At 42.4% G+C, this 15,890-nt stretch overlaps 1 protein-coding gene across 4 annotated transcripts in view; it reads left to right on the forward strand.

Moving 5' to 3' along the window:
• The window catches only part of CRACD (capping protein inhibiting regulator of actin dynamics), a 280,222-nt gene that overhangs the window by 198,896 nt on the left and 65,436 nt on the right, over nt 1–15,890 (forward strand). The window lies entirely within an intron of this gene.

Genomic DNA, 15,890 nt, shown 5'->3' on the forward strand with positions numbered 1-15,890 from the left:
GCTAGGACAAGGGAGTTGCAAATAAGCTTTGAGCTCTGTGATCATCCTCTGTCATGGGGTTGTGGGAGAAGCAAGGCTAAAACCCACTGTGACATGAGACCCTTTTGCACACTACAACCTCTCCTTCTGCCATATAAGCTAAGAGTTGGGGCCCAGGCGTGGACTGTATCTTTTGAAGCTCTTGAGTCTGTCTTACTAGATCACTTCTACATGGTGAAGCAGTATTCTCATGATAGTCTTTTCTTGCCCGGGCTTTATTTCTTCTGTTAGGAGTAATTGATGATATATTAGCTACTTTTCCAGCTGGGATTTGGCAGTGGTTGAGTGGCAGCTGATAGTAACTCAGGAATCTAAAGAAAAGACCATTTTGGCTTTCAGAGTTACATAAAGGATCTCTGCCTTCCTCTCCTCCAGTAGTTGGCAGCCTTCCAATTGATAAGTAGGAAAGAAAAAACTCACCTAGAGAATCCTGTTGTGAACTGGGCAAGGTGGCTTATGCCCATAATCCCAGCGCTTTGGGAGGCTGAGGCAGGTGGATCACCTGACGTCAGGAGTTCAAGACCAGCCTGGCCAGCAGGGCAAAACCCCGTCTCTACTAAAAATACAAAAATTAGCCAGGCGTGTTGGTGTGTGCCTGTAATCCCAGCTACTCAGGAGGCTGAGGCAGGAGAATCACATGAATCCGGGAGGGGGAGGTTGCAGTGAGCCAGGATTGCACCACTGTACTCTAGCTTGGGCAACAGAGTGAGACTCCATCTTAAAGGAAAAAAGAGAGCGAGAGAGAGAGAGAGAGAATCCTATTGTGAAGCCTGGGAGTGGACTTTGCATGGGATGCCTCATACTTACAGTACTCCACAGTATTTTATCAAGATAAATAACATGGGAGAGTGAATTCTACGAGGCTGAGGATTCTGTATGGTATACCCAAGGAAATGAACAAAACATCACAGCAGCACCAGAATGTGGAATGAATCTTTCCAGTGGGGGGCTGTGGGATCCCCCTAGAGAATACTCAGCTTATCGTTCCAATACAGACTCTTCTTACAAACTAGCAGCATTATTTGTTTCCCACTGAAGAACCAGGAGCATCGCGGAGAACAGCACAGTGCGATTTGTTTTCAGAGAGCTTCCTTCATTCAAGTGGTTAGAAACTATTTCTCAAAATAATTTGTCCTGAGTCAGAGCTGACATCTTACTACGGAAAAATGCACATTTGAGGAACCTGGTGTTGCTCAGACCTGGAAGACTCTGTGTTTTAAAGGTTTTAGTAATTAATCTGCTCACTTTTGATGAGCTAGAACTAAAACTCAGCCAGCTAAGTATTTATTAAGTGCCTACTTTGCTCCCATCATAATGAGGCAGGTCATAGGCATAGATTTTTAAAAATTAAGATGCCATCAAGGCTCAATGCATTATTTACAGGCAATAAATCTTACCAGGATACCAAGCACCTGCCTTGGCAGTTATCTTTCAGAGACTCTGAAAGCCTCCATCTCCACAGAGACCCCTTGGAGTATTTTGAAGAAAGGGAGATGCCTCCCTGAGCCTATTTGCTCTTTACCCCAGAGCCTTGCACCCATCTGCTGAGTTCTGTGCCATTATTAGGAAATAGTTTGGTTTCTGGCCATCTTAGAAAAAAGGAAAATTCCTTGTCTCCTGGTTCTTTGAACTGTAATTTAAAATTGTATGTGTGCCCGTTACTGCCTTTGCATCTGATTTATTACAAACATTACTACTAGTTTATGTGTTTGTCCAGAATCGTAGGCAACTTGCAGGAGAGTTAACATTGTTTTCTCACTATCCAGAATACCACCATATGCCAGTGAGATCTAATATGTCCTGGGATTTGGGTAAAACAAGATAAAGAAACCTTATTCCATCTTCAAAGTAAATCTGAATTGCCCTGTAAAATATCTAAAGCTCTTTAACGTTCCTTCTCATTATGTACTTCCTAGTATTCTTTTACCTCTTTACCTTTTTCTTTCTCACATTTTGATTCTCTATATCCCACTATTTTCGTTTCCCTTCTTTTCCTCTTCCTAATTCCTTTTCTCTGTTTTGATAATAAGTAAGAAATGCCATATAATGGTCAAAACATACCCATTCATTAATTTTAAAAATGTCTTTTTTTCTCTTGTTCCATCATTGGTATCTAATAAAACATTTCTTAATACTAGCTAGCAATATAATAGCTAATGTTTTTGCTGGACATTCTGCTAGGTGCTTTGTATACCATATCTAATTTATTCCTTACAAGTCAATAAGCTGGGCATTATTATCACTCCTATTTTACAAACAAGAGAGCAGAAACTTAACAGATTATGGAACTTGCCCAAAGTCTCCTAGCTGGTAAGAAAATTGAGACTCAGAACCAGTGTCTACCTCCAGAACTCAAACACCTTGCAAAGAATGAGCTCTCAATCTAGTAGTGTCCCCAAGACACACTTTTGAAATGCAGCAAAATGATTAAGAGCATGGTACTTGGAATTAGACAGACTTGGTCCGAGTCTTAGCACTGCCAGGGATTAACTGTGTAACAATGGGCAAATCACTTCACCTCTCTGAGCTTTCATTTTCTCTCCATAAAACATGGAAAATAATACCTCACAGAGTGGTTGTGAGGGGTGTTACATGTGAAACTTTAAGCCTGGCACATGGCCAAAGTTTAATACAGTTCACTAATGTTACTATCTATGGAAAAAATAGTATTCGTTCCCCTTGCAGCCAACTTCATTTAATTAAAGCATATTTCAAAATAGCGCTAACTGTCCTCAGTAACCACTGGGATTTTTTCCTTGATGCACGTGTCTAAAGATTCCTTGAATCCATTCATGTCATCATCCTGCACAGCTGCCTGCAGTTAGTAACAAGTTCTGGAATTTCCCACGTGACGTATGAAGGAGCATAATACAGTGCTTCCATTTAATGGTTCCAGAACAGTCCTCTTCCATCTTTTACTTAATGCCCTGGTGGCATATAAATACTTTGGATATTTGGTCTGGGAAGGGAAGCCCTGAAAAACTGATAGAGAGGAATACAGTGTGCCTTGACCGCCTGAGTCTTCTGGTCTCAGCACCTGCCTGGTCAAGTGTCTAGACATCAGGCTCAGAGCTGAGAGGCCTGGTTTCTTCACTCATTTAGCATCTAACCTTGTTCAGTTAGCTTAACTTCTCTGATCTCACGTAGAAATCAAATAGTGACTTCACTGTCACTTCCAGCTCCTTGAAACTGATATTTGAAAGGCATTCGAAAAATATCAGGTGATGCGATTCAGCAGAGATGTGTCTGGTGTGGGCAGATTTTATTTCCTTTAGCCCAGGCCGAAATTTTATGTTGAAAGTGAAGCATATATGAAAAATAAAGCGTAATACTTTCTTAAAGTTCCACCCCAAATTATGAGTATTTAGGTTATGCTCAAAACCAAGTTCAGTGACCACTAAGGCTCATGTTTAATAAGGCGTTCTTTTTTCCTTAATTGAGAAGTGGAAGATTTTGTGAAACTCTGGTAGAGTTTTGGTACTTGAGAAGCAAAATGATCAAAGCCAAAGTTGAGATCTCAGCAGTGTGAACATCAGCTCTGGCTTTGGCAATGTCAGAGAGCTTATTTAATCGCTCTGGCAGCTCTCAGCTTGTTTTTGCACACAATGCTTTTGCTTCATTTAGGCAGAGTGACTGCCACATATGCAATGGAGTGTAGATAAATAGTTGTTGACTCTTGCATCTAAATGCCTAACTTACTGGGAAATGTGGCCATTTTTCTTGATCAGTATTTCTGAAATGTTTTTTACTTGATCCAGAGCAAGAAATATGTTTTATATCAGAACATGTGTATGTATAAAGTTTTGTATACATATGCATATAAACTGCAAACAGAATTATCAAGAAGTAGTACCAACATTATGTTGTATTTTACTCTATTCTCTTCTTTTCTATTATATTTAGTGTTATTAAGCAATTTTGGTCATGACCCACCAAATTGATTGCAAGGTTCACTAAATGGGCTATCTATCACCCACTATTTGAAGAACACTGGCCTTAAGATTCCTCTTAGTCCAAAAAACTACCTTACTTATCTGGGCTTTACATACCCTCAAGGAAAAACTTTACACACTCTTTCAGTTCACTCCCAATACACACACACACCACCGGCACAACCATCTCTAACACCACCCAACTATTTGAACGCCTAGGTAGAGATAACTCCATCAGCTGCTACCAGGCATTTTTTTTCCCCCTAACAGGCTTCAACTTCCCACAGGAGGCCAGAATTAGGAAAACTGTGAATTGTGAAAAGCAGCATACTCTCCTAACTTTCTGTGGGTTCACTGGCATCAGGAACTCAAGAATTTCTCTGCTGTGCCAGTGCCAGCTCAAGGCTATAGTATTGACTGTAGGACTGCAGTCAATACGCATTGGCTAGCCATAGTCCCAGATCTGCACCGAATAGAGTGGAAACAGGGATCTTGTGAAGGTAGCGTTGAATAGCACTGGTGATCCATAGATAGGCTGAGTTTAGCATGCAGGATATAAAGTTACAGGATTATTGGAGCAGGAGACCAGGCAGAGTGCATATTCCTCAATACACACGACACCAAGAAAAGCAAACAGACAAACACAGGTTAGCACAGTCTGGATATACTGGGGCAGAATTGGTTGGTGACTGAAGCTGTCTCTTCGCATCATTGGCTCATAATTCCAAGGCTGTCTGAGGCGTGACTTTGCCCCTAAGAGTAGAACCTCAGGACTTAAAAGGAACCCTGAGTGGTTCATGTAATTTCCTGATGTCTTAGAAGTGTGTCTGAAGGCAGGTTCACATATTCTGTGCAGATTTGAGGTTCACATGTTAGTCACTCTTCTCAGAAAACCTCACTGGGCCTGACCCCAGGGTAGCAGTGGGATGACAGGGCCTGGGGATTCGTATTATAGGACTGTGACCTATTCGTTCTCCATGAGCATGTTCTTCCCTAGGAGTAGAGACCTGCATCCTGACATAAAGAGGAGACATGAAACAACTTGGCTGTCTTTTAGCAACTTACAGACCATACTCTGGCCTCTCCCAGGCCCTGAAGGTCATTTATTTTGCAAAATAAGCCACAGCAATAACACCACTAGCAAAAGTTGGCGAACAAACCAGGAATGGAAAAAACATAATGCATGTAATTAATAGGTGATTGATAAAGTTATAAGTTTTATGAGCCAGATATGTTCTAAACTTTCTTAGTTTTTTAAAGAAACAGTTCATAGAATTTATATCTAGGAGGGACCCTCGATAGTTCAGTCACCTCATTTTGCAGATGTAGGAACTGAGGTCCTAAGAAGCTAGAAAATGGCCCAGGTGGCCAAGCCCAGATCTTTAAGACTCCAGGACTTGTTTCCCAACTCCTCACGGTCCCTTCAAGTAAAAAGGATTTCTCCTCATTGCTAAGAAATAGTACACAAAAATGTCATCGTTTGAGCCACTGTTCATGGACTCAGTGATGTTAAAAGCAAAAAGCAAAACAACAAAGCAAAACCAAAAACACAGCAGTAGTTGCCCAAAGGGGCTGCTGCATTTAGGTCATAGAAATTTGAACCATAATGTGTGTGCTTCAGGAGATTTCATGAGATTTCCTGATGCCAGCTGTGGGGCTCCTGTGACTGTCTTTGAGGACTTTGGACAGTGAAGGGTTGCGTAGCTAACACATGCATTCCTAAGTCACCTGTCACCATAGGGCCCAGATTATATCACAAAAGCAGTTTCCAACCATAAAAGGACAAAAGACAGCTCTGGATTTTTTTCCTTTACTCCTACGTCACATGAGTTAGTGGTCGCTATTCAAAGAGGCAACACATCCAAGATATGGGTGGAAACTTCAATCATTGACCCTTTGAATCTCAGAATTGGAAGGTCATCTGTTCCACCAGTATCTGGTGCATGAGTTAATTGAAAGATTCTGCAGAACATGTAGCAATTGCATCTCTTTTGTCTCCCCAGAATAGGACCATGCCAGCGGGAATCTATTACTGGTCTGAGCTGTTGTCTAAGATTTAGTCCGGGAAAGAGGAATGTGGTCAGAGGACAGTGATTGTCACAGGGCTGTTTCATCCACACGTAGTGCTCTCCAATGAGAGCAGAATAAGAAGCCAAAAGACATAAACTGTGTCAGTGCAACGGAGTAAGTCTAGGATCAAGGAAGAATAGCCAGACAGGACTGTCCCACCCAGTCTGGAATCCTGAGACGGACTATAGAATTTCATTACAAATCCTTTAAAGCAGAGTTTTGTGGGTTTTTTTTTTTTTTTTTTTTTTTCTGTTCTCAGGAATCATATCAGTGTAGCACTATTCACAGATCGGCACGGAGGACAAGGCGACTTCTTATTCTTTTCCTCAACCATCTGAACACTAAAGTTTTCATTCTGCTACCTCTTGGGTTTGTACTTAATGGATCTCATCTATTCAATAAGCAATCAAGCACTTTGCAATGGGTCCAGGGAAGGTTAGTGTCACTTTGACCCTGGCCCAGTTCCCACTGGCACCATCTAGAACCTCTGCTAAACTTATCAAGAACTGATACTCACATAGTAGAACTAGTGACTTCTGCCCTACATCTCTAAGAGCTTTTACATACTCCAGCATGGTTTGAGAATTTGACTTTAAACTCACCTTTTATCCAGCAGGAACTATTACTGAACCTGCCCCTAGCTTTAAAAAAAAAAAAAAAAAAAAAAAAAAAAGATCAACTGGCCGCAGTGGCTCACGCCTATAATCCCAGCACTTTGGGAGGCTGAGGTGGGTGGATCATGAGATCAGGAGTTTGAGATGAGCCTGGCCAACATGGTGAAACCCCATCTCTACTAAAAATACAAAAAAAAAAAAATTAGCTGGGAGTAGTGGCAGGCACCTGTAGTCCCAGCTACTCGGGAGGCTGGGGCAGGCGAATCACTTGAACCCAGGAGGTGGAGGTTGCAGTGAGCCAAGATTATGCCACTGCACTCCAGCCTAAGTGACAGAGCAAGACTCCATCTCAAAAAAAAAATTAAAAATTGGCCAATCAAATCATTTTGAAATCTATGACTAAATAGTTATTTAATTAACCTGTATTGACTCTCTGTATTATCAATAATTACTACAATTTTTCTCATGATTTCTAGCTGTCTAACTGATTAGCCCATTTGCAGTTAAACCAGTGATAGCCACAACAGTTACTAAATGTCCTCTTCTCAGCAATCCTCAATAAACACTCTTTTCTTCAGGGCTCATTTCTGGTTTATCAGCACCATTCTGCACTCAATTTAATGAAGGCACTAATGTAAAGACACAGAAACCTTGAAATTTTTAACAGTTCATGGTTGAAAGAGTACCAAATGGAGACACTGACTCTTTTAAAAAAAAATCAGTTAGCTTGTTTTTAAAAGAAATCAGTAACACTGCAATAACATCACAGAGGCCACAAACTTGCAAACATGATGCCTGGACCTGCTGAGCCAAAAGTAGCAATTACGTATTGGTAAGACCTGTACTGGCCAAAAGATGAGAAAGAAATCCCGCTAAATTTTATGGGCTATCCATGTCAGTGAAATTTCTAGGGGTCTAGGGCTGTGAGGCATGTTGAGATGTCCCTTCTAAGGTGAAAGATAAGTTGTTGCATATGACTCCTTTTAATCAGAAAAAAAGCATTGTGTCTGGTGGCTTTTCTTTGGATTTTAGAGGCAACATATTTCTGATTTGTGTTTGTTACTTTGGCCCATTTACCTTGTAACCCAAAAACTGCTTATTTTGAATAGGGACCAGGACAAGAGAATGTTCTGCAGCAGGTCCAGACTCCTGTTCAAGTTGCTCTGCCATTTGGGCTGTATGACCCAGCAAATCCAATGTTGCTTGAAGGGTCCTGGCTCATAGGGATGCTGTTTGGAGTACTTGACTGGCCCCCATAGGATTCACAGCTCACACACTTAGAATTTTGGAGCAAAACTCTGCCATTCTCTCTAGATAACTACTGATAGAGTTTGACTGTGTCCGTACCCAAATCTCATCTTGAATTGTAGCACTCATATTTCCGACATGTTGTGGGAGGGACCCATCGGAAGATAATTGAATCACGGGGGCGGGTGTTTCCTGTGCTGTTCTTGTGATAGTAAATAAGTCTCAAGAGATCAGATGGTTTTATAAAGGGGAGTTTCCCTGCACAAGCTCTCTTCTCTTGTCTGCCACCATGTGAGATGTGCCTTTCACCTTTTGCCATGATTGTGAGGCCTCCCCAGCCCCATGGAACTGAGAGTCCATTAAACCTCTTTCTTTTGTAAATTGCCCAGTCTCGGGTATGTCTTTATCAGCAACATGAAAACGAACTAATACAACTACTCTCCTTTTAAGGAACAACTTTGGCCCAGTTATGAATATTAATAGAGACTGAATGCTTAACCATGGGCCACCAAGTGTCCATGAAGCTTGAGCTGCCTACTCTGAACTGGGCATTGTCTGACCCACTACACCATAAAGTTAGGAATGCACAGCAGTACTCCATCATCAAATGGGAGTGGTGTCTACATGAGATCTGGCTTGAGCAGGCCCTGAGGGCACATTTAAGCTGAACAGGAAGTGGCCCAAATGTCCATGGTCCTCATTCTTGCTACATTACCTTCTTTCTCTCAACCCATATCTGTGGAATGTAGACCAAAAATAAAATTCTAAGTCCCCCAACAGATTGAATGGACCCCTTCTTGGCCAAGGGCATTCCAAAGTAAAACTGAAAAACTAGTTCAGATCATTATGGGAAGGGAGGGGGGTGCAGTCATACCTCATTATACCCTTCTCCCTTTGGAATTCAGGCACAACTGACCAGCGTTAACGTTAAAACAGAGATCTTTAGACTAATGGAACAGACTCTTTGAGGCAATAAGATACATTACAAAATAACAGATAGCGGGCTTTGAAAGAAATGGAAGTGTTTTACCCTGTAGTATATTTTGATGTTCTTTTTTTTTTTTTTTTTTTGAGATGGAGTCTTACTCTGTCATCCAGTCTGGAGTGTAGTGGTGTGATCTCAGCTCACTGCAACCTCCACCTCCTGGGTTCAAGCAGTTCTCAGGTTTCAGCCCCCCAAGTAGCTGGGATTATAGGTGCCCACCACCACACCTGGCTAATTTTTGTATTTTTAGTAGAAATGAGGTTTTACCATACCGGCCAGGCTGATCTCAAACTCCTGAACTCAGGTGATCCACCTGCCTTGGCTGGGATTACAGGCATGAGCCACCGTGCCCAGCCTTGATGGATTTTTTAATGGCCCTGCAGACTGGGTGCAGTGGCTAACACCCGTAGTCCCAGCACTTTGTGAGGCTGAGGCAGGAGGATTGCTTGCACCCAAGAGTTTGAGACCAGCCTGGGCAGCATAATGAGACCTTGTCTCTACAAAAAAAAAAAAAATTAGCTGGGCTTGGTGGCACACACCTGTCGTCCCAGCTACTCCAGAGGCTGAGGTGGGAGGATTGCTTGAGCTCGGGAGGTCAAGGCTGCAGTAAGCTGTGATTGTGCTACCACATTCATAAAGTGCAAAGTCCTGCAAAACTGTCTCTTGTGGGGGAAATCTACTTCTGTAGAGGTTCTCCTTCACCTTCCAGGTCTTTTTCTGATTCAGGAGAGATTAACTGAGAGTCTGGTGCCTTTTTAAGTCTGATAAGAAACATTGGCCAGGCATGGTGGCTCATGCCTGTAATCCCAGCACTTTGGGAGGCCAGCGCAGGCAGATCATGAGATCAAGAGATCGAGACCATCCTGGCCAACATGGTGAAACTCTGTCTCTACTTAAAATACAAAAATTAGCCGGGCATGGTAGCATGCACCTGTAGTCCCAGCTACTTGGGAGGCTGAGGCGTGAGAATTGCTTGAACCTAGGAGGCGGAGGTTGCAGTGAGCCTAGATCACACCATTGATCAGCCTGGCGACAGAGTGAGACTCTGTCTCAAAAAAAAAGAAAAGAAAAGAAAAGAAAAGAAACATTTACCATCTAGTCTACGAGGAGGCTTCATCTGCGTAAGAAGAAACTTAGCCTCTACAACTCCTTATCTTAACCCAGCCATTCCTTTCTGTTGATTCCAAGACTTTAGATGATAACTTAACTCTTTCAACCAATTACCAGTCAGAAAATCTTTGAATCCACCTATGACCTGAAGGTGCCTCCCCACTTTGAGTTGTCTGCCTTTCCAGACCAAACCAATGTGTACTTTTAATGTATTGATTGATGTCTGCTTGTAGCTTCTAAAGTGTATAAAATCAAGCTGTAACTCAACTAGCTTGGGCACATGTTCTCAGCACCTCCTGAGGCTTTGTCATGAGCATGTTCTTAACCTTGGCAAAATAAACTTCTAAATTGATTGAGACTTGTCTCAGATACGTTTTGGTTTGCAGGCCTTGTGGGAGTTCCCTGTGTCTAGTTGACTGAGGGAGAGAAAACTCAGGCCTGTTTAAAGTTGGTTCTGCACAATAATGCAGGCACCACCCAAAAGTGATAATGCTGTAGCCCCATTCTGGGACAGCCCTGCAGGACAGTGGTGAAGGGAAATCCCCCCAGTGGGTAGAGCTTTGAGCAGTGCATCAGATTGTTCATCTTGCTTGGAAGGTAAAATGGCCAGAGGTACAGGTCCATACCAATTCGTAGACTGGGCAGTCAGAGATTTGGAAGGAATACAATTGGAAAATTGTGACAGAAAGGTCTTTGGGAAGAGGTATGTGGATACATCTCTCTGAATGGGCAAAGATTTTAAGATATTTGTGTCCCATGTAATGTTCACCAAAATATTACCCAACCATATATGCTCTAAGTCTGAACCCAGTATATGGCACTCTTTCTCTCATAGTCAGGATTCATGGGTCTGCAACTAAAATACAGATTCAGTCACTCACTACTTGCAGAGTTCAATTAACAAGAGCGAGTCTGGTATAAAGAAAGTGAATTTATTCCAAAGCTTAGCTTATGGGAAGAGGTACAAGCTCCTGCCTTAAAGGGTACTGCTTCCCTTTTGGGGCAAAAAGCAGGGGCTTTTAAAGTGGGACTTGACATGAATGGCATGCAGGGGAGGGAGCAAGCAGATGTGGGGTCTGCATGACTCACTTCATCTACCGGTTGGTCGAGCTGGCACCATTGTGGGCAGAACTAGGTTGTAAGGGGGCTGTTGCCTTGAGATCCTCTCTAGGTGGGAGAGAATTCCGTTGAGGGCACACTTCAGGTTGTAAATTGGCTGTTGTCTCTTGAGGCCATCTCCTGGTGGGAGAGTTCAAATTCTAGAGCTTCTAAGCAAGCACATAGATAAGCTTGCCCTGTAGGGAGTGCCTGGTGAGGGGAAGGTAAAGGTTATAACTGCATTTCTAAAGCAAAAAGTAGGAGGTGGGGAACAGGGGGAAAGGAGGAAAAAGAAAAGAAGTTATTTAAAAACATAACTCATTCTCTTTCTCTTAGAAAAATGGAGTACTTGGTTACAGGTCCGGGAATCAAGGGGTAGAAACAAAAATGGCTCCCTTTGCTATCACTCCAGTGATCCACTACAAAAATTGTTGTTTTCCATCCTTAGAGACTTGGTTCCAAAGGGAGGGACAGTGATTCCATTGAACTGGAAGCTGAGACTGTCATCCGACCCCTTTGGCTCCTGCCTCTCAGTCAACAGGCAAAGCAGGGGGTTGCTGGATAGGCTGGGGTGATTGGTCCTGATTTCTAAGTGTAAGCTGCTGCTGTGCAATGGAGGTGAGGTAGAGCTTGTCTAGAATACAGGAGATCCCTTAGGGCCTTTTAGCACTCCCAAGTCCTGTGATAAAAGGCAATGGAAAACAATAACAATCAGAACCCAATTGAGGATGGCTAATGGCCCAGATTCCTCAGGGATGCAGGTTTCAGGCTTCCCACCAAGCAAAGAATGACAAGCAACTGAGGTTTTTGCTGAGGGATAAGGAATATAGAATGGTTAGCAGAGGAAAATAGCTATAAGGATCTGCCATGACCACATGACTGGTTGCAGAAGCAAGGACTCTGATAGTTATGAGTGTTTCTTCCTTATTTTGTTATGAATGTGTTTGCATATATATTAACCAAACATTTTTGTTTTCTTCCCTCTCTTATCCACTTATCATCTAACATAAGATATGGTAATGATAGTTAACTTTCTCTCGCAGTGTTTAAGTTGCAGAATATCAGAGAAGTGTGAACGCCACCCAAGGACTTTGCATCCTCTTCAGGGGGAATGGGTTAGTGTGATTTCAGATGTAGGTGGGATACTTGTATCATGTTGGTGAAAGGATAACTTTCTTACTGACTTTATTAAAAACTTGGAGATTAAGTATTGTTTAAGGACATGTGTATGGATGCCAAGTTGACAAAGGGTGGAGTGTGATGATCTTTTCGATATGTCAACTTGGCTGGGATATAGTCCCCAGTTATTTAATGAAACTGTAATGTTGTTTAATTGAGCTCTTGTGAATGTATTTTATAGGTGTAATGAAAGTCCACAATCAGTTAACTTTAAGTAAGGGAGATTACTTGAGATAATCTGGGTGGGCCTGATTCAATACATTGAAAGGTTTTAAAAGCAGAGCAGAAGCTTTCCTGAGAAAATACATTCTGCCTTCGGACAGCAGCTTCAGTTCATGGCTGTGAATCCAGCCTATTCTTCCTGATAATTTTGCCCTACGGATTTCAGACTTGCTTAGCCAGGCCTTAGTATGAGCCAGCTCCTTGCAGTTTATCATCTGTCTGTCTGTCTTTCTGTCTGTCTTTCTGTCTATCTATCTATCCATCCATCCATCCATGCATCCATCCATCCATCCATCCCTCTCTCCCTCTCTACCTCCTGCTGGTTCTGTTTCTCTGAAATCCCTCAGATGTCCTTGAAAGTTTTGTTTTGTCCATCACCATAGCCAGCAGGGCCCAGCAGTGATCCTACAGCTGTTGGGTGTTCAATACTCTGTGTAGAACTGACATGATTTTAATGTGTTCGGCCTTCGTGTAGAGGTATCCTTTGCTGAGGTAGTTTGTTACCACACTGATTCTGCAAGGCGAGATAGCAGGCAGCTCCCCTGCCAGTATTTTCCACCCAAAGTCAGTCATTGATTCACCGCACCCTCTGAAACTCAAGCGGTGGCGGAAACCGGCAGTGGAAGGAAACACAACCCACACATCTTCTAGCATGTGGGAGAAATGTCGCCAAACACTGAGGCTTCACATTAAAAATATCTCCGCCTCTGTTACTGCTTCTTTTTTTTTTATTTTTATTTTTGAGACGGAGTCACACTCTGTCACCCAGGCTGGAGTGCAATAGTGCAATCTCGGCAACCTCTGCCTCCTGGGTTCAAGTGACTCTCCTGCCTCAGCCTCCCGAGTAGCTTGGATTACAGGTGCCCACCACCACATCCAGCTAATTTTTGTATTTTTATAGAAATGGGGTTTTACCATATTGGCGAGGCTGGTCTCAAACTCCTGACCTCAAGTGATCTGCCCACCTCAGCCTCCCAAAGTGTTAGGATTACAAGCATGAGGCACCACACCTGGCCCCCTGTTACTGTTTCTAAACATTATTTTATTTCTCCTGTGAATTATGAAACATATGTAAAAGGAGGTTCTAACAGAGTGGAACAAAACTAGAAAAATTAAAAATTGATATGGTTTTGAGAGATGGGGAAGGAGAGGATAAGAAACAGCCAAAGAGTTGTTATTTTTATTAATAAGTCCTTGCCTAGACCTAGGTAAGTACAAACCTATTTCAGGAGATTCTATTTAGGCGCATATAGTCAGCTCTGCTATAAAGCCATATATGTATTGCTAAAAATCCACATACTTTGCAAAATCATGAAATGAAAACTACAGGGCTTATGGGGAAATGGGGAATGTAGCATTATACCCAAAAGAGTCACCGTACTAAAAAAAGTCACATACTAAAAAGGATAGGAACCTAATGAAAAATGTAGCTCAGTTTTGTACATGTCAGATGGTTAAGAAATATGTCAGTACAATAAATATGACACTTTGCCTTGAAAAAGTCCTGAAATTTGCCTGTGGACTTGGATGTTGGAAGGGTTGCAATTTGTGCGGTGATGGAAGAAGAGTCATCTGAAATCGGACAGAAACCTGTAACACTGCATGTTGATGGGCATAGGCATATTTCATAATCACTGGATACCTTAGTGATCTGAAGTATCCAGAAGATATTTGGGGTTATGTGTGTATGTGTTTTGTCTTATTTCTACACACTTCAGTTCAGCTGGGTGCAGTTTTCTACATTCTCCTAGTGTAAACTTGTCCAACCTGTGGCCTGGAGGCCACATGCAGCCCAGAATGACTTTGAATGCAGCCAGCCCCACATAAAGTCATAAACTTTCTTAAAACATTATAAGATTTTTTTGTGATTTATTTTTATAGCTATCGTTAGTGTTAGTGTATTTTATGTGTGGCCCAAGACAGTTCTTCTTCCAGTGTGGCCCAGGGAAAACAAAAGACTGGACACTCCTGACCTACTGTTTCTCACAGGGTGAGATAACATATGCCAATCACGTTGAAACAAATTTGCACTTTCAGAACACAGGTGATTGCAGGACTGACTCTAGAGCATTAAGAGATCACTGTCCTTTATCTGTACTTTCAAAATCCCAAAAGTCCTTTGTAAGTTTAACACAAATTTATTTGTTAGCAAAGCTTAATGTGAATACTGATGTTTTCCTAAAATGTTGCATTTTGATTATTAAAGGGCTGTCATAGACCCCATGAGTTTCTGAATATACCTGTATAGAGTTGGAAAAATTCTGATTTCCAAAACACATCTGGCCCTAAGGGAAGAGGGAATGGGTCTATGTTGTTGAGTGTCTGTTGTTGAGCGTCTGGTTTGTGTCAGGCATTATCATGGGTGCTGCAGATGCAGAGACACACAAGGCACAGTCCCTGGGAGACCCAGAGAACTCGAAGTCTAGGAGGGGCTACTACACTCTTTGTGCTGTTGTGGTAGATGTCTGTACTATGCACAAGCAGAGGACAGAAGAAAGAGTCATTCTTTCTAGCCAAAGTGTTCAAGGCAGGCTTTCTAGAGAATGTGACACCTGGATTGTGTTTGCGGGGAGTGGTTAGGAGTTCTCTAGGCAAAGGAGAAGGTCATTCCAGGTAGAAGAAAATGTGTAAAGGTGCAAAGGCACAGTTACAAAACAGCAGTTCCAAAGTCATCTCTTAAATGTCACACATCTGTAACATGGTGTATTAGTTTGTGAGGGCTGCCATAACAAAGTACCACAGACTAGGCAGCTTAAACAACACAAATTTATATATTTGTAGTTCTGGAGGCAAAAGTTCAAGATCAAGGTGTTGGCAGCAATGATTCCTTCTGAGGCCTCTTTCCTTGGTTTGTAGATGGCCATCTTATCCTATGTCTTTATATTGCCTTCCCTCAGTATGTGTCTGTGTCCTAATCTCCTCTTATGAGAGCACCTGTCGTATTGAATTAGGGCCCACCCTACCTAGCTTATTTAACTTAATTACCTTTTAAAGACCCTATCTCCAAATATTTGCATTTGGAGGTGCTGGGAGTTAGGACTTTAAAATATGAAATTTGGAAGGAATATTTAAAAAATATTTTTTAGCCGGGCGCGGTGGCTCAAGCCTGTAATCCCAGCACTTTGGGAGGCCGAGGCGGGCGGATCACAAGGTCAGGAGATCGAGACCACAGTGAAACCCCGTCTCTACTAAAAATACAAAAAATTAGCTGGGCGCGGTGGCGGGCGCCTGTAGTCCCAGCTACTCAGGAGGCTGAGGCAGGAGAATGGCGGGAACCCGGGAGGCGGAGCTTGCAGTGAGCCGAGATCGCGCCACTGCACTCCAGCCTGGGCAACAGCGTGAGACTCCGTCTCAAAAAAAAATAATAAAATAAAAAAATATATAAAAAAAATA

This window comes from Macaca nemestrina, chromosome 3 (genome assembly GCF_043159975.1).
Source record: "Macaca nemestrina isolate mMacNem1 chromosome 3, mMacNem.hap1, whole genome shotgun sequence".
NCBI lineage: Eukaryota > Metazoa > Chordata > Mammalia > Primates > Cercopithecidae > Macaca > Macaca nemestrina.